At 47.8% G+C, this 18,420-nt stretch overlaps 1 long non-coding RNA gene across 1 annotated transcript in view; it reads right to left on the bottom strand.

Annotated features, from left to right (window-relative positions):
* Positions 1 to 821: 821 nt before the first annotated feature.
* Positions 822 to 18,420, bottom strand: part of LOC140429363 (uncharacterized) — a 152,834-nt gene continuing 135,235 nt past the window's right edge. The window contains exon 2 of the long non-coding RNA XR_011949057.1: positions 822 to 1,291. This is a non-coding gene — a long non-coding RNA (uncharacterized lncRNA). The remainder of the gene's footprint in view (positions 1,292 to 18,420) is intronic.

The raw sequence follows: 18,420 nt of genomic DNA, 5'->3' as shown, positions 1-18,420 counted from the left end.
TTACTTGGTCTGGTGTAGCTGCTAGGCTGGTCTTTCTCTTCACTGAGAGCCAAAGCCAAAGGAGAAAGATTCTCCCTTGGGGAATACCTTTTATACTAAAAAGGGCTTTGCGCGCTTTTGGGTGGGCCTTGAACTTGGCCTCAACTAATTGGGTCTTTCCCCAATCATTCGTATCGATCTTTCTCCACTAGAGGGGTGGTTCCCTGATCGCTGGGCGTGTCCTAGGTGACTGTTGATCTGCTTTGTTTTAGTCTCTTCTGGCGCCGGGGTGTCTGCCTTAACATTGTGTATCTAAATGTTTCCCTTTTGTCCCCGGAGATGGCTCATTAGTATGTAAATTGCTTGGCAGTTTCTGTCCTGTCTGAGAGCTTAAGGTTCTAATCAACAGACAGACCTTGCACCTGCTTGTTTCTTAGTATTGTCCAATTTTCCCTGCATTCTTTGCAAGTGTCCATTTTGTAATTGGGACGTGGCCATCCCAGATGGCTACACGCCCTCCTTGTGATCCTCAACGCGAAGCGTGAATGATCACACTACTACATCGTCTTCATCCTCTGAACAACCGGGACACCCATACTTAGGGGCTACACTGTCCTATCCTATGCAACACAATTTTACCTAAACCATTTAAAATACATTCATTATCATAAAATTCTACGGGGCGCTATGACATTAATACATGCATTACAGAAAAATAAAAAACTGGAACCTCTAACTATTCTCAATAAACTATCCTTTATCAAACAATCCAAAAATCTATACATCTTAACTGTACAAAATAGCAGCACACAAATTTCTCTGGCCTGGCAGTCAGACACAGAGGTTTACATCTCTTTATTCCACAGAATACATAAAGAAAATGGATGCTCCTTAATCCGTCCCAATGGGTTCGGGGGTCTGGTGAAATCCGAAAATGGGGGACCTAAACCTGTACACTGGGGTGCGAGAGCGATATGCTCTCTTTCGTCATTTCCTGACTCTAAACGTTTGCACGACACTGCAAAGTATCGCCAGCACTAAGAGTGCTTCGACTACATATGAGAGTGAGTACCAGGTGATAAACTTATCACACCAAGTCGGGGTATTGCTGGCTGTCGCTGGGCTAGTTATCTCGGGTTTCCGTGTATTTCAGGGGTGAGAATCATTTACGGTTTGTGTGGTAGGGGTCAGGGGGGTAGCGTCCGTGCGCAACTGAAGGGATCCCGCTAAGATCCATGTGAACACGAAGGCTGTCTTCATCTTTGTCGGTCTTCTTCTTTGTCTTCCTCTGGGGTTCCTGGGTTTCCGAGTTCTGTGAGCACAAGCATAATTTCTGTTATTATCTTGCTTAAGATTTCGTATGTCTGTCTATCTGTCCTTTATTGCCAATTTCCCTTTATAATTGGTCACCATCTGTGACTCCCTCATTTATTTTTTAAACCGAATATTGGGACAAGACATCTAAGAAAAATACTGCAAGCCGTCTCGCAGCCTGTGTGATTTACCATCCCAGTGTTTGAGGATGTAAATAGCATAGGGAAGCAACCTAAGGGTTGCCAAAACCAAACAAAAGAATTTTGAACGTAATGAGCAAAATGGGGTGCGTATGGGCCGCGGCGGGTAAGAAATGGGTGGAAACCCCGGGTAGGACGGTGATCAATGCCGTATGTGCACTACCCGAGCGTAGCTGACCAGAGGGGGGTCCTCAGGCAGAGTGGGGACCAATGCCGTTTCTCCACTGCCTGAGCAACCGGCAAGAACGGGTAAGAATGTGGTGGTCGTGGGGGGCTGCCTCTCGAATTAGGAGAGCAACTATGAGTCGTGTTCTGTTGACAAACTAGTTCCTCTGAACTATTGTCTGGGGACAAACATGTTCCATTAACATCCATTGGGCGTCAAAGGAGTGGTAACGTGGGGCCATGAAAATGTTTGAGTTTACGAACAACACATAACGTTAACACTAACGAACAAACATTCAACAAACATGGTGCAGGTTCCATCAGAAAGGACACCGTATCTCTCCATCTGTTCCTTTTTTCTCCATCATCTGGACACCTCACTGCTCAATAGCGAACAAGGTCGCAAAGGGATTCATTTGGTGGGAGTCAGACTCTAAGTCATCATCTTCTCCCGGCTGCCGAACTCTTGTCTGTAGTAACCGTGCTAAAGCTGCTTGGGGCGAATTGGGGTCCATCTCATCATTCCGGATGAGACTGAATGAATTGTCTCGGTGCCAAAGTCGTGTGTCGAGGTTGGAGCTACTATGCTTCAATCCGTAATCGTCGGGCGGTGGGTCTGGGTCAGGGGCTTTGATATAAGTGATCTCAAATGGGTCAGTAGAATCATGCTCAGATTCACTAGGAGTGGGGCCTGGTACAGGGGTATAGTCGTAACGTGGTGTGCTGTGGCTATCGTCATCTTGATCGCTATCACTGTCGCTGCTGGTTGAAGGAAGGGAGAGGCGGAGTCGTGCCTCTGGGGGCGGAGATGAAGTCGTGTCTGAGGGCGGGCTGGAGCGGTTGGGTGAGGGTAGGAATGTGTCATCTGTGGGCGGGGCGTGGTCATCTGCTGCTGCGAGCAGGATGTGGTGTGTGTGGTTATTCTGCGAGCCGTAAGCCTTGAGCTGGTTTATATGAAACCACGCAGACTTACCATTGGGATAGGTTATTGTGTATACTGAGGGGCTGACTTTGTCCGAAATGGAGTACAGTCCGGAACGTTTTGGGGAAAGGAATGAACTGGGGTTGTAAAGGGAAAGCATGACTTGTTGCCCTACTGTAAACTCAGTGCCATGTACTGTTTTGTCGAAACAGGCCTTGCTCTGTTTCTTCCTGGTTCCAAGTCTCACTGCTGCGGCGAGTTGGGCTGTCTTTATGTTCTGTACTAGTTGTGTAACCACATTTTCATGCGTGAGGGCTGTAACTGCGGGGCTGGTCAAATCCAGTCCCAGTAAATACTCAGTGCCTTTCATGGGGCGTCCGGTCATGAGGGTGTGGGGGATGTAACCTGTGGATGTGGGTACCGTGTTTCTTAAAAACATTAAAGCAAATGGGAGTACTGAATCCCAGGTACTGTTATTCTGCTGTACCATTTTCCTGAGGGTGGATTTCAATGTCCTATTCATTTGTTCTACAATACCACTTGACTGGGGGTGGTATGCAATATGGAACTTTTGTCTAATTCCGATAATCGTGAGGACGTTTTTCATTACACGTCCGGTGAAATGGGAGCCTTGATCGGACTCTATACTGCGTGGGAGGCCCCATCTTGTGGTGTGTTAATATTTTAGCCATTGTCTTGGCCGTATTAGTTCTTGACGGAAATGCTTCCACCCATTTTGTGAAGGTGTCTATGACCACCAACACATACTTGTAACCATTTCTGCACGGGGGTAGGGGTCCTATATAATCTATCTGGAGATTTGTCCAGGGTCCATTAACGGGGCGGGTATGACTAAGTTGCGCTTTTTTCGCATTTCTGTCCGGATTGTTCTGGGCACAGATTAAGCAATTCTCAATGTATTGCGTTACATCGGTTTTTAAATCAGGCCACCAGCAAAGCGGTCTGAGGTGGGCTAGGGTGGGTTCAATTCCTTGGTGTCCATGACTGTCATGGAACTGACAAATGATCTGGTTCCTGTCCTGGCTGGGAACTATATAAATGCCATCCTTTAAAATCACACCGTCGTGTGTGGTGATTGCGTTTTTAAACTTGTCGTATGGGGCTGGGAAGGTTCCCTTTAAAACTTCCCTGAGTTTCTCGTCCTCTTTCTGGGACTTTGCTAAATCCTGAATATTGGTTTGTGAGACCTGAACTGCGTGTACTGGGGTGCTTTCGGGGGGGTTCCAAAAATAACCATGCCTGGAGCCTGCCTTTGCTAGGGCGTCTACTTTAATGTTACATGGGGGGGAAGAACGGTGGTGACTGAGAACCTTAATTATTCCGTATTTCCTATCCTTCGCTGTCTCTAAGATATGGCGGAGTAATGGGGCTGAGGGTAGGGCTTAACGTCCGTGGAAACAAATCCTCTTGTTTCCCAGAGTGGTAGGAACTCTGTCAAACTATTACAGACATACAAGCTGTCCGAATAGATGTCTGCTGGGGTTGGGAACGAGTCGGGGTGGTCTACAATGTATGCAATTGCTGCCAGCTCTGCTGCCTGCGAGCCTAAGTGTCCTGGCAACTTTAATGAAATTTCATCTAGGGCACGTCCCTGCGCATCCTCTACATATATACCGCAACCGGTAATTCTCTTTCCCTTTAACACTGTGGAGGAGCCATCCACATAAATCTTCAGGGGTGCGCACGTGTCTGTGGGCTGAGGTCTCTGGGGTGTACTACCTGTTTTCCTGGGAGGTGTCTTGGGAATAAATGGGCCTATGTTCTGTTTAGTGGTGATGATCTCACATTCATGAGGGGTGCCTGCATACTGCAAATTATCGGCAAGGAAGGTGTGGGTCTTGGTTCTTTTTACTGTAATTCCCGTCCCTGTAAAAGAAGGGTCCAACGGGCTGCGCGGATTTGGATGACTGTGCCATCTTTAAGTCGGCCGTCTAACAATAGCTGTGTCGGTGTGTGATCTGTGAGGATGGTGATGGGGTTGAGTCCTGTAATGCAGGCGAAGTATTGCACTGCCCAAAAAACTGCGAGTAGGTGCCTTTCACAGGCAGAAAATCCTTGCTCTACGGGGTCTAACACGCGTGGGGCGTATGCTCCGGGGCGTAATTGGTCATGGCGTTCCTGGAGGAGCACGGCCGGTTCGGTCGGTGCTTGCAACTTCGATTGTCTGAATGGTCAACAGCACAGAGAGATGGGATGTGGGACACAGAGAAGCTAGGGCTGAGAACACAGCTCCGATGAGCAGGAAGACACTGCTCGATGCACCTGTCCTGGCATGGCAGCTGGTGCTCCAATTGAAGTGAGGAGATGTTTATAGTCACTGGCTTCTTTAGTGAGGAACTGTCTTTACTCAGTGATTTAGGGTTTGCAGGTGCTAAATAAGGAAACTTCTGTGAGTATGATTTTTTTGACTTTGTCTGCTCTCTGTGTTGAGTCGTTGTTGAAGGTTTCCCAGTCAGAACACTGAATTTTGGTCGACGGGAAAATGATCAACAACAATTTGTATTTTTATAGAGCCTTTTAACACTGTAAAACATTCTGAGATGTTTCAGAGGAGTGATTATCGAACAAAGTTTTAAAAAATAAGTTTAGAATACTCAATTAATTATTTCCAATTGAGGGCCAATTTAGCGTGGCCAATCCACCTAGCCTGCACATCTTTGGATTGTGGGGGTGAAACCCACGCAAACACGAGGAGAATGTGCAAACTCCACACGGGCAGTGACCCAGGGCCGGGATCGAGCCTGGGCCCTCAACGGCGTGAGGCAGCAGTGCTAACCACTGTGCCACCGCGCCACCCTTTATTGAACAAAGTTTAACAGGCGCATGAAGCGATCATTTTAAGGAATGTCTTCAACGAGAACAAGAGACGGAAATCCAGTTTTACGGACCTGTGCAGCTGAAGGTATGCCCACCAATAATGAAACAAGTATCGGCAAGAGACCAGAATGTGGAGACCACTGAGGACAGGAACAGCAGCTCCAAGTAGAAATGCTAGTGAATTTGACATACGTACCAACATTCCGATCTAATGACCGTTAGTCTATCTCTATCAATGAAAATCAGTGCAACAACTTTCCTACAAGGTTACTTCATTTCTTGCCCAAATCCAATTTTTCTGCGCATGGCCATTTGCACTACATATATCCTGCACTTGGTGGGACAAACATCAGAAAGTGAGAGAGCAAAATGAGAGGTGAAACACAGACACTGCGCAAAAATGCATCCGTTACAGTTAAGCTTTTGTTGCACTGCAGGTGATGCAATGTTAGATATTGCTACAGTTTAAGGTCAAGTCCATGTTGCTGTGGGGGAAAATTTAAAAAGCGATGACAAGAAGTTTGGTATTATCATAACTGTGAGAACTACAAGGGTTAATGAAATGTCCAGAGTAGCCACTAGAGGGAGCTACAGTTACAAGTATATAAGGCATTGATGCTAAGCCTTGTGGGAGGGTAGTGCCGGAGCTAGCTAGAGACAGACAGAAGGAAAGATAGTGTGAGTAAGAGCAGATCAAGAAGGTCTCGGGTTCAGTACCGGCTGTGCAGAATAACTGATTTCCGCCTATGCAATGGCGGTTCCATCACTATTGTTATTAGGCCAGAATGGGCCTGGGTTAGGGAAGGGAAAGTTTATCACAGTTCCCAGTCTTGCAGTGAGGTCAGTGTGCTTGTGCAAGTTAGTTTAGGATTGGATTGGACTTTTTAATGGTGCCTCATGACTGAATACTCTCCTGGTGCTCACTAACGGAGTTCCCGCATGGTGAATGACCGGATGGGTGAAATACAGGAGGACAGGGACAAAGAATGGGGATAGCCAAGCAACCTTAGCCCATCACGAGTTACCATTACAGGAGTGGAGGAAGATCAACAATATGAAAAATAATCTACAGGATAAAGGAGTGAGGAAAGACAAGATGAGGCTGAGGGAGAACACCATTTAAGCAAAATTTAATCATTATAATCCAGAAATTATATGATCCCAAGATCATATAATCCCTGGGGGGGGGAGGGGCAGTGCGGTAGCACAGTGGTTAGCACAGTTGCTTCACAGCTCCAGGGTCCCAGGTTCGATTCCCGGCTTGGGTCGCTGTCTGTGTGGAGTCTGCACATCCTCCTCGTGTCTGCGTGGGTTTCCTCCGGGTGCTCCGGTTTCCTCCCACAGTCCAAAGATGTGCAGGTTAGGTGGATTGGCCGTGATAAATTGCCCCTTAGTGTCCAAAAGGGTTTTGTGGGGTTACTGGGTTACGGGGATAGGGTGCAGTTGTGGGTTCAAGTGGGGTGCTCTTTCCAAAATGCCAGTGCAGGCTCGATGGGCCGAATGGCCTTCTGCTCTGTAAGTTCTATGATTCTCTGATATAATTCGGCCTGTTTTGTGTGGAAAAGAAATCAATCTGAATGCCAGTGTTATAGGATATTACAATAAAGCTGATCAATCAAACTAACTGGATTAGCAGCAAGATTGACTGCACTGTATTTATCAGGAGCAGGGGAAAGGAAAACATTCAAACCTCACCATGGGTTTGGTAGAACGAAATATGTTCGAAGAAATCAACTGTGAATGACATGGCAGATCAGACCCAGTTTGTGACACTCCCAGCAGCAGAGGACGAGTGGCAGTGCTGGCACTGACTGTCAGGGGCTGTGAGAAGAACAGTGATTGAGAGAGATGGGCCCAGCCCCTTTGGCATCATTCCCACTGCTCCACTGACTATCAGCAAATGAAGACAAACAGAGAGAGCCTGCCCAATCAACATTCATTACGGAAAAGTGCTGTCAGGAGCCTGCTGCTCCTGTGGGAGACTTGAAGCAATGCCCTCTACTAATCAGAAACATGGGCCAAAGATAAAACTTACATTGTTCCATGGTACAGCTGGCTTTGGTTAATCAGGACATTACTGATTGGGGTGGTTCCAGGTAAAAGGGACGACTGCAGCTGCCGACAGGCTGCTAGTTAATTTAGTTGCGTGTTTACGGACTTCTGATAAATTTCAAATTTCCAACAAGATAATCTGATTGACAGCACTAGAAGACGTTGTTTTGTCACACGCACTCGTCTCAAGGATTAACTCGTCTTTGCACATATTTGGTGGAGGGCGGAATCTGCAACCCGCAGTCCCTGAGCAAACATCATACTTAGTGCTCAGTTGAGAGCATGTATTCAGCAGAGGGCAAAGTGGAGAATGGTCATGTTCCAGATTTCATTTGGTTATTCTGGGCGGAATTCTCCATTTGGGAGATTAAAGGCGGGATTCTCTGCTCCCCCAGCTGCATGTTTATCAGCAGCGCGGCATTCGCTGGTGGCGGGATTGCCCACTGAAACCGACCCACTTGAAACCCGCGGGCGGGGTGCATTGCCAGTGGAAAAGTGAATCCTGACAAATGGAGAATTCCAGCCTCAGTGTTGATGCTGGGGCTGAATTGCATGCAGTTCCCGTTGGGGGCGCTATTTCCGGAGCAAATCAGGACATGCAATCTGCCCGTGTGAATCTAGAGCAATTTTCATTCCCGTCGGCATCGGATTCACTGGGGCCGGAATTGATGCTGGAGAACTTGGCAGGTTGGGGCTGCTTATAAGCGCTCCACTCCCCACACACTCTCATTCCAGCCTTGAAGAGATGCTCCACACTTTACAGACGCAGAGCTCAAGAGAATGTTGGACGCGGTGGAGGAGAGGCGGGACCCCCTCTTCCCCAAGGTGGACAGGAGACTGCCACCCACGTCAACCAGGCCTGGACGCTCAGCACGGTGAGCCACACCAGGCTGACTGGCACGCAGTGCCACATGATGATTAATGACCTCCTTCGGACAGCTCGGGTGCGTCAGCATCTCGTTCTCCTGTTGTTCACTCCTCACATCACGCCCCACTCCCATAGAGGCCAATCAAAACCCACCTGCCTGCATCTCCCTCACATCCTTTTATCATAGAATTTACAGTGCAGAAGGAGGCCATTCGGCCCATCGAGTCTGCACCGGCTCTTGGAAAGAGCACCCTATCCAAGCCCACACCTCCACCCTATCCCCATAACCCAGTAACCCCACCCAACACTAAGGGCAAGTTTTGGACACTAAGGGCAATTTTTCATGGCCAACCCACCTAACCTGCACATCTTTGGACTGTGGGAGGAAACCGGAGCACCCGGAGGAAACCCACGCACACACGGGGAGGATGTGCAGACCAGAGACAGTGATCCAAGCCGGAATCGAACCTGGGACCCTGGAGCTGTGAAGCAATTGTGCTCTCCACAAGGCTACCGTGCTAGCCTCCACATCCTTCTGGTAGTGTGGCGACCAGAATTGAACACTATACTCCAAGTGTGGCCTAACTAAGGTTCTATACAGCTGCAACATGACTTGCCAATTTTTAGACTCAGTGCCCCGGCCAATGAAGGCAAGCACCATACCCTGCACCATACCTCAACACCTACAAAGAACAAAGAACAAAGAAAAGTACAGCTCAGGAACAGTCCATTCGGCCCTCCAAGCCTGTGCCGACCATGCTGCCCGTCGAAACTAAAATCTTCTACACTTCCGGGGCCCGTATCCCTCTATTCCCATCCTATTCAGCACATTGTGCTAAACAGCTGGCTTGTAAGGCAGAACAAGGCCAGCAGCGTGGGTTCAATTCCCGTACCAGCCTCCCTGAACAGGTGCCGGAATGTGGCGACTTGGGTCTTTTCACAGTAACTTCATTGAAGCCTACTTGTGACAATAAGCGATTATTATTATTATTCATGTATTTGTCAAGGTGCCCCTTAAACATCACTATCGTCCCTGCTTCCACCACCTCCTCCGGCAGCGAGTTCCAGGCACCCACTATCCTCTGCGTAAAAAACTTACCTCGCACATCTCCTCTAAACCTTGCCCCTCGCACCTTAAACCTATGCCTCCTAGTAATTTACCCCTCTACCCTGGGGAAAAGTCTCTGTCTATGCCCCTCATAATTTTGTAGACCTCTATCAGGTCGTCCCTCAATCTCCTTCGTTCCAGTGAGAACAAACCAAATTTATTCAACATCTCCTCATAGCTAATGCCCTCCATACCAGGCAACATCCTGGTAAATCTCTTTTGCACCCTCTCTAAAGCCTCCACATCCTTCTGGTAGTGTGGCGACCAGAATTGAACACTATACTCCAAGTGTGGCCTAACCAAGGTTCTATACAGCTGCAACATGACTTGCCAATTTTTATACTCAATGCCCCGGCCAATGAAGGCAAGCATGCCGTATGCCTTCTTGACTACCTTCTCCACCTGTGTTGCCCCTTTCAGTGACCTGTGGACCTGTACATCTAGATCTCTCTGACTGTCAATACTCTTGAGGGTTATACCATTCACTTCAGCCATTATCACAGCGGTCTACATCCCACCCCAGGCAGAAGTGAGGAAGGCGCAGGACGAACTGTACACAGTTATAAACAACTACGAAACAGAACACCCGGAGGCCTTGTTCATCGTGGCCGGAGACTTCAACAAGGCCAACCTCATGTACTGCCAAAGTTCCACCAGCACATCTCCTGTCCCACCAGGGAGACAACACTCTTGACCACTGCTACTCAAAAATCAAGGGCGCCTACCGTTCCATCCCCCGACCGCACTTTGGGAAATCAGACCATAAGACGGTGCTCCTTCTCCCGACATACAAGCAGAAACTCAAGCGGGAGAATGCAGCTAAGAAGGTTGTGCAGTGCTGGTCCGAGGAGACAGAAGAGCTCTTACGTGACTGTTTAGAGACAGTGGATTGGTCCATATTTAAGAACTCAGCGACCAACTTAAATGAGTATGCCACCACCGTCACAGACTTCATCAGCAAATGTGTGGACGACTGCGTGCCAAAGAAAGCAGTATGTACGTTCCCCAACCGGAAACCATGGCTCAATCGCGAGATTGACTCCCTACTGAAGGACAGATCTGAGGCGTTCAAGTCAGACAACCCTGACCTATACAAGAAATCCAGGTACGACCTTCGCAAAGCCATCCGAGATGCCAAGAGAGAATATCAAACCAAGCTAGAGTCACAGACAGACTCTCGGCGGTTGTGGTAAGGACTAAACAAGATAACGGGCTACAAGGCGAAGCCGAACAGTATCTCCGGCAGCAGCGCACCCCTCCCCGAAGAACTCAATACATTCTATACTCGGTTCGAGCAGGTACCACCAATCCGCTGTCGAGTGCCCCAGCAGCCAATAACTCACCGATACCCACCATGACAGCTTCCGAAGTCAGATTGGCCTTCCTGAAAGTGAACCCTCGGAAGGCGACGGGCCGGACGGATTCTCTGGTCGTGCACTCAGAGCCTGCGTGGACCAGCTGGCAGAGGTGTTCGTGGACATCTCTAACCTGTCCCTACTCCACTCCGAGGTCCCCACCTGCTTCAAGAAGACCACCATCATACCGGTGCCAAAAAAGAACCAGGCAACGTGCCTCAATGACTACCGTCCGGTGGCCCTGACTTCAATAGTAATGAAGTGCTTCGAGGTTGATCATGAAGAGCATCATCTCCATTCTCCCAGAACGCCTTGATCCACTGCAATTCGCATACCGCTGCAACCGGTCCACAGCAGACGCCATTTCCCTGGCCCGACACTCATCCCTAGAGCATCTCGACAAGGACTCCTACTTCAGACTCCTATTTATTGACTACAGCTCTGCCTTTAACACCATTATCCCAGCCAAGCTCATATCAAAGCTCCAAAACCTAGGACTTGGCTCCCCACTCTGCAACTGGATCCTCGATTTTCTGACCAACAGACCACAATCAGTCAGAATGAACAACAACATCTCCTCCACAATAGTCATCAATACAGGGGCCCCGCAAGGCTGCGTACTTAGCCCCCCTACTCTACTCCCTATACACACATGACTGCGTGGCAAAACTTGGTTCCAACTCCTTCTACAAGTTTGCTGACGATATGACCATTGTGGACCAGATCTCGAACAACGACGAGTCCGAATACAGGAGGGAGAGAGAGAACCTAGTGGAGTGGTGTAGCGACAACAATCTCTCCCTCAATGCCAGCAAAACTAAAGAGCTGGTCATTGACTTCAGGAAGCAAAGTACTGTACACACCCCTGTCAGCATCAATGGGGCCGAGGTGGAGATGGTAGCTTCAAATTCCTAGGGGTGCACATCTCCAAAAATCTGTCCTGGTCCACCCACGTTGACGCTACCACCAAGAAAGCACAAAAGCGTCTATACTTCCTCAGGAAACTAAGGAAACTCCGCATGTCCACATTAACCCTTACCAACTTTTACAGATGCACTATAAAAAGTATCTTATCTGGCTGCATCACAGCCTGGTATGGCAACTGTTCGGTCCAGGACCGCAAGAAACTTCAGAGAGTCATGAACACCGCCCAGTCCATCACACAAATCTGCCTCCCATCCATTGACTCCATCTACCCCTCTCGCTGCCTGGGGAAAGCGGGCAGCATAATCAAAGACCCCTCCCACCCGGCTTACTCACTCTTCCAACTTCTTCCATCGGGCAGGAGATACAGAAGTCTGAGAACACGCACCAACTGACTCAAAAACAGCTTCTTCCCCGCTGTTACCAGACTCCTAAATGACCCTCTTATGGATGGACTGACCTCATTAACCCTCACCCCTGTATGCTTCACCCGATGCCAGTGCTTATGTAGTTACATTGTGTACCTTGTGTTGCCCTATTATGTATTTTCTTTTCTTCCCTTTTCTTCCCATGTACTTAATGATCTGTTGAGCTGCTCGCAGAAAAATACTTTTCACTGTACCTCGGTACACGTGACAATAAACAAATCCAATCCAATCCAATTCACTGTATATCCCCTACCTGTATTAGACCTTCCAAAATGCATTACCTCATATTTGTCCGGATTAAACTCCATCTGCCCAAGTCTCCAAACGATCTAAATCCTGCTGTATCCTCTGACAGTCCTCATCGCTATCCGCAATTCCACCAACCTTTGTGTCGTCCGCAAACTTACTAATCAGATCAGTTACGTTGTCCTCCAAATCATTTATATATACTACAAAGAGCAAAGGTCCCAACACTGATCCCTGCGGAACCTGTATTGTCCTCTTTGGCCAGGTGCCTTACACACACATGCCACCAGCTACCAACCCCTGTGTAACTCGCCTCCATGCATCTCACCATGTCCTTTGTGTGTCCCCTAAGAAATGACGGTTCATAACAGAAGGGAGCGGGAGAAATCTGGAGGGGGCGTCTCGGACCTCCTGGCCCTCACCCCCCCCCCCCCCCCCCCCGATCAGAGGGTGATGGCATTATCCGGGGAGGTACAGGAGGGGGCTATCTCCGAGGCGGAGGTCAGCATTCGACAACCAAGGGAACCCCTAATGCAAAGTGATGTTCCTACAGCAAGTGAGTCACTCAGAACACTCCTTCCCAAGGTCTCACCATGTGTCTTGTCTTTCGACTTGCAGCATCATCATCAGGCCATGCCGGTCCATCTGGGGTACCTTGTCCCCAGCACATCCCAAAGCACAGGTCCGGGGAAGACACCGACTTCCCGACACTGCATTCACCTGCACCCTTCACCATCACAGACACTATCACCTCCCGGGTGCACGGGTCAGGGATGTCTCAGATCGGCTGCAGGACATACTGAAGGGGGAGGGTGAACAGCCAGTTGTCGTGGTGCATATAGGCACCAACGATATAGATAAAAAACGGGATGAGGTCCTACAATCAGAATTTAGGGAGTTAGGAGATAAGTTAAAAAGTAGGACCTCAAAGGTAGTAATCTCAGGATTGCTACCAGTGCCACGAGACAGTCAGAGTAGAGATTCAAGAATAGTCAGAATGAATACGTGGCTTGAGAGATGGTGCAGGAAGGAAGGGTTCAGATTTTTGGGACATTGGAACCGGTTCTGGGGGCGGTGGGACCATTACAAATTGGATGGTCGACACCTGGGCAGGACTGGAACCAATGTCCTAGGGTGTGCTTTTGATAACACTGTTGGGGAGGTTTTAAACTAATGTGACAGGGGGATGGGAACCAGATTAGGAAGTTAGAGGTCAGTAAAGAGGTAGCAACTAAAGCTAGTAAGGTTAATAAACTCATTGTGACTAAGGGGAAGAGTAGACAGGGAAGAGTTGATGAACGCAAAGGGACAGGTGGTCTGAGGTGCATTTGTTTTAATATGAGAAGTGTAGCAGGTAAGGCAGATGAACGTAGGGCTTGTATTAGTACCTGGGAATATGATGTTATTGGTATTACTGAGACTTGGTTGAGGGAAGGGCAAGATTGCCAACTAAATATCCCAGGGTATAGATGCTTCAGGAGGGATAGAGAGGGAGGTAAAAGGGGTGGAGGAGTTGCATTATTGGTCAGAGATGATATCACAGCTGTGATTAAGGAGGGCACTATGAAGGAATCGAGCACTGAGGCAATGTGGGTAGAGCTAAGAAATAGGAAGGGTGCAGTAACATTGTTGGGACTTTACTACAGGCCTCCCAAAAGTGAGCATGAAGAAGAGGTACAAATATGTAGACAGTTTATAGAAAAATGTCAGAGCAATAGGGTAGTCGTGATGGGAGATTTTAACTGCACACTGGGCTAAATAGCTGGCTCTTAAAGCAGACCAAGGCAGGCCAGCAGCACGGTTCAATTCCCGTACCAGCCTCCCCAAACAGGTGCCGGAATGTGGCGACTAGGGGCTTTTCACAGTAACTTCATTGAAGCCTACTTGTGACAATAAGCGATTTTCATTTCATATTAGGGGCTGTTTAGCACAGGGCTAAATCGCTGGCTTTGAAAGCAGACCAAGGCAGGCCAGCAGCACGGTTCAATTCCCATAACAGCCTCCCCGAACAGGCGCCGGAATGTGGCGACTAGGGGCTTTTCACAGTAACTTCATTTGAAGCCTCCTTGTGACAATAAGCGATTTTCATTTTCAACTTCCCCAACATTGAATGGGACTCATGTAGTGTTGGAGGCGTAGTTGGAGCAGAATTTGTAAAGAGCATCCAGGAGAGTTTTTTAGAGCAGTATGTAAATAGTCCAAATCAGGAAGGGGCCATACTGGACCTGGTATTGGGGAATGATGCCAGCCAGGTGGTTGAAGTCGGTGATTACTTTGGGAATAGCGATCACAATTCCGTAAGTTTTAGAATACTCATGGACAAAGACGAGAGTGGTCCTAAAGTAAGAGTGCTAAATTGGGGAAAGGCCAAGTAAAACAAAATTCGGCAGGAGCTAGGTAATGTGGATTGGGAGCAGCTGTTTCAGGGTAAATCCACATTTCAAATGTGGGAGTCTTTTAAGGAAAGGTTGATTAGAGTGCAGGACAGACATGCCCCTGCGAAAATGAGGGATAGAAATGGCAAGATTAAGGAACCATGGATTGTGAGACTAGCTAAGATGAAAAAGGAAGCATACATAAGATCTAGGTGACTTAAAGCTAATGAAGCTTTGGAGGAATATCGGGAAAGTAGGACAAATCTCAAACGTGCAATAAAGAGGGCTAAAAGGGGTCATGAAATATCTTTGGCTAACAGGGTTAAGGAAAATCCCAAAGCCTTTTATTCGTATATAAGGAGCAACAGGGTAACTGGAGAAAGGATTGGCCCACTCAAAGACAAAAGAGGGAATTTATGCGTGGAGTCAGAGGAAATGGGTGAGATTCTTAATGAGTACTTTGCATCGGTATTCACCAAGGAGAGGGGCATGACGGATGTTGAGGTTAGGGATGGATGTTTAAATACTCTAGGTCAAGTCGGCATAAGGAAGGGGGAAGTTTGGGGTATTCTAAAAGGCATTAAGGTGGACAAGTCCCCAGGTCCGGATGGGATCTATCCCAGGTTACTGAGGGAAGCGAGGGACGAAATAGCTGGGGCCTTAACAGATATCTTTGTAGCATCCTTGAGCACGGGTGAGGTCCCGGAGGACTGGAGAATTGCTAATGTTGTCCCTTTGTTTAAGAAGGGTAGCAGGGATAATCCAGGGAATTATAGACCTGTGAGCTTGACGTCAGTGGTAGGCAAACTATTGGAGAAGATACTGAGGGATAGGATCTATTCACATTTGGAAGAACATAGACTTATCAGTGATAGGCAGCATGGTTTTGTGCAGGGAAGGTCATGTCTTACAAACCAAATAGAATTCTTTGAGGAAGTGACAAAGTTAATTGATGAGGGAAGGGCTGTAGATATCATATACATGGACTTCAGTAAGGTGTTTGATAAAGTTTCCCATGGCAGGCTGATGGAAAAAGTGAAGTCGCAAAGGGTTCAGGATGTACTAGCTAGATGGATAAAGAACTGGCTGGGCAATAGGAGCAAAGAGAGTAGTGGTGGAAGAGAGTGTCTCAAAATGGAGAAAGGTGACTAGTGGTGTTCCACAGGGATCCGTGCTCGGACCACTGTTGTTTGTGATATACATAAATGATCTGGATGAAGGTACAGGTGGTCTGATTAGCAAGTTTGCAGATGATACTAAGATTGGTGGAGTTGCAGATTGCGAGGGGGACTGTCAGAGAATACAGCAAAATATAGATAGATTGGAGAGTTGGGCAGAGAAATGGCAGATGGAGTTCAATCAATAAGGAGGCAGTATTGGGCAAGCTAATGGGGCTAAAGGTAGACAAGTCTCCTGGCCCTGATGGGATGCATCCCAGAGTGTTAAAAGAGATGGCTAGGGAAATTGTAAATGCACTAGTGATAATTTATCAAAATTCACTAGACTCTGGGGTGGTCCCAGAGGATTGGAAAGTAGCAAACATGACACCACTGTTTAAAAAAGGAGGTCGGCAGAAAGCGGGTAATTATAGGCCGGTAAGCTTAACTTCGGTTGTAGGGAAAATGCTGGAATCTATCATTAAGGAGGAAATAGCGGGGCACCTGGAAGGAAATTGTCCCATTGGGCAGACGCAGCATGGGTTCATAAAGGGTAGGTTGTGTCTGACTAATTTGGTAGAATTTTTTGAGGACGTTACCAGTGCAGTAGATAACGGGGAGCCAATGGATGTGGTATATCTGGATTTCAAGAAAGCTTTTGACAAGGTGCCACACAAAAGGTTGCTGCATAAACTAAAGATGCATGGCATTGAGGGTAAAGTGGTAGCATGGGTAGAGGATTGGTTAACTAACAGAAAGCAGAGAGTGGGGATAAATGGGTGTTTCTCTGGTTGGCAACCTGTAACTAGTGGGGTCCCTCAAGGATCAGTGTTGGGCCCGCAGTTGTTCACAATTTACATAGATGATTTGGAGTTGGGGACCAAGTGCAATGTGGCAAAGTTTGCAGACGACACTAAGATGAGTGGTAAAGCAAAAAGTGCAGAGGATACCGGAAGTCTGCAGAAGGATTTGGATAGGTTAGGTGAATGGGCTAGGGTCTGGCAGATTGAATTCAATGTTGCCAAGTGTGAGGCTATCCATTTTGGGAGGAATAACAGCAGAATGGATTATTATTTAAACGGTAAGATGTTAAAACATGCTGCTGTGCAGAGGGACCTGGGTGTGCTGGTGCACGAGTCGCAAAATGTTGGTGTGCAGGTGCAACAGGTGATTAAGAAGGCTAATCGAGTTTTGTCTTTCATTGCTAGAGGGATGGAGTTCAAGACTAGGGAGGTTATGCTGCAATTGTATAAGGTGTTGGTGAGGCCACATCTGGAGTATTGTGTTCAGTTATGGTCTCCTTACCTGAGAAAGGACATATTGGCACTGGAGGGAGTGCAGAGGAGATTCACTAGGTTGATCCCAGAGTTGAGGGGATTAGATTATGACGAGAGGTTGAGTAGACTGGAACTGTACTCATTGGAGTTTAGAAGGATTCGGGGGGGAAACATATAAAATTATGAAGGAAATAGATAGGATAGATGCGGGCAGGTTGCATCCACTGGTCAGGGAAAGCAGAACTAGGGGGCATAGCCTCAAAATAAGGGGAAGTAGATTTAGGACCGAGTTTAGGAGGAACTTCTTCACCCAAAGGGTTGTGAATCTCTGGAATTCCTTGCCCAGTGAAGCAGTTGAGGCTCCTTCTTTAAACGTTTTTAAGAAAAAGATAGATACCTTTCTAAAGAATAAAGGGATTCGGGGATATGGTGTACGGGCCGGAGAGTGGAGCTGAGTCCACAAAGATCAGCCATGATCTCATTGAATGGCGGAGCAGGCTCGAGGGGCCAGATGGCCTACTCCTGTTCCTAGTTCTTATGTTCTTATGTAATCCAGGCAAATACGAGGTGATGCATTTTGGAAGATCCAATTCAAGAGCGGACTATACGGTCAATGGAAGAGTCCTAGGGAAAATTGATGTACAGAGAGATCTGGGAGTTCAGGTCCATTGTACCCTGAAGGTGGCAACGCAGGTCGATAGAGTGGTCAAGAAGGCATACACCATGCTTGCCTTCATTGGACGGGGTATTGAGTACAAGAGTCGGCAGGTCATGTTACAGTTGTATAGGACTTTGGTTAGGCCACATTTGGAATACTGAGTGCAGTTCTGGTCGCCACATTACCAGAATGATGTGGATGCTTTAGAGAGGGTGCAGAGGAGGTTCACCAGGATGTTGCCTGGTATGGAGGGTGCTAGCTGTGAAGAAAGGCTGAGTAGATTAGGATTGTTTTCGTTGGAAAGACGGAGGTTGAGGGGGGACCTGATTGAGGTCTACAAAATTATGAGAGGTATGGACAGGGTGGATAGCAACAAGCTTTTTCCAAGAGTGGGTGGGTCAATTACAAGGGGTCACGATTTCAAGGTGAGAGGGGGAAAGTTTAAGGGAGATGTGCGTGGAAAGTTTTTTATGCAGAGGGTGGTGGGTGCCTGGAACGCTTTGCCAGCGGAGGTGGTAGAGGCGGGCACGATAGCATCATTTAAGATGCATCTA

The sequence above is a fragment of the Scyliorhinus torazame genome, chromosome 1 (genome assembly GCF_047496885.1).
Source record: "Scyliorhinus torazame isolate Kashiwa2021f chromosome 1, sScyTor2.1, whole genome shotgun sequence".
Taxonomy (NCBI): Eukaryota; Metazoa; Chordata; class Chondrichthyes; order Carcharhiniformes; family Scyliorhinidae; genus Scyliorhinus; species Scyliorhinus torazame.
Note: the sequence above shows the minus strand (reverse complement) of the source record. Positions and strands in the feature narration are given on the sequence as shown.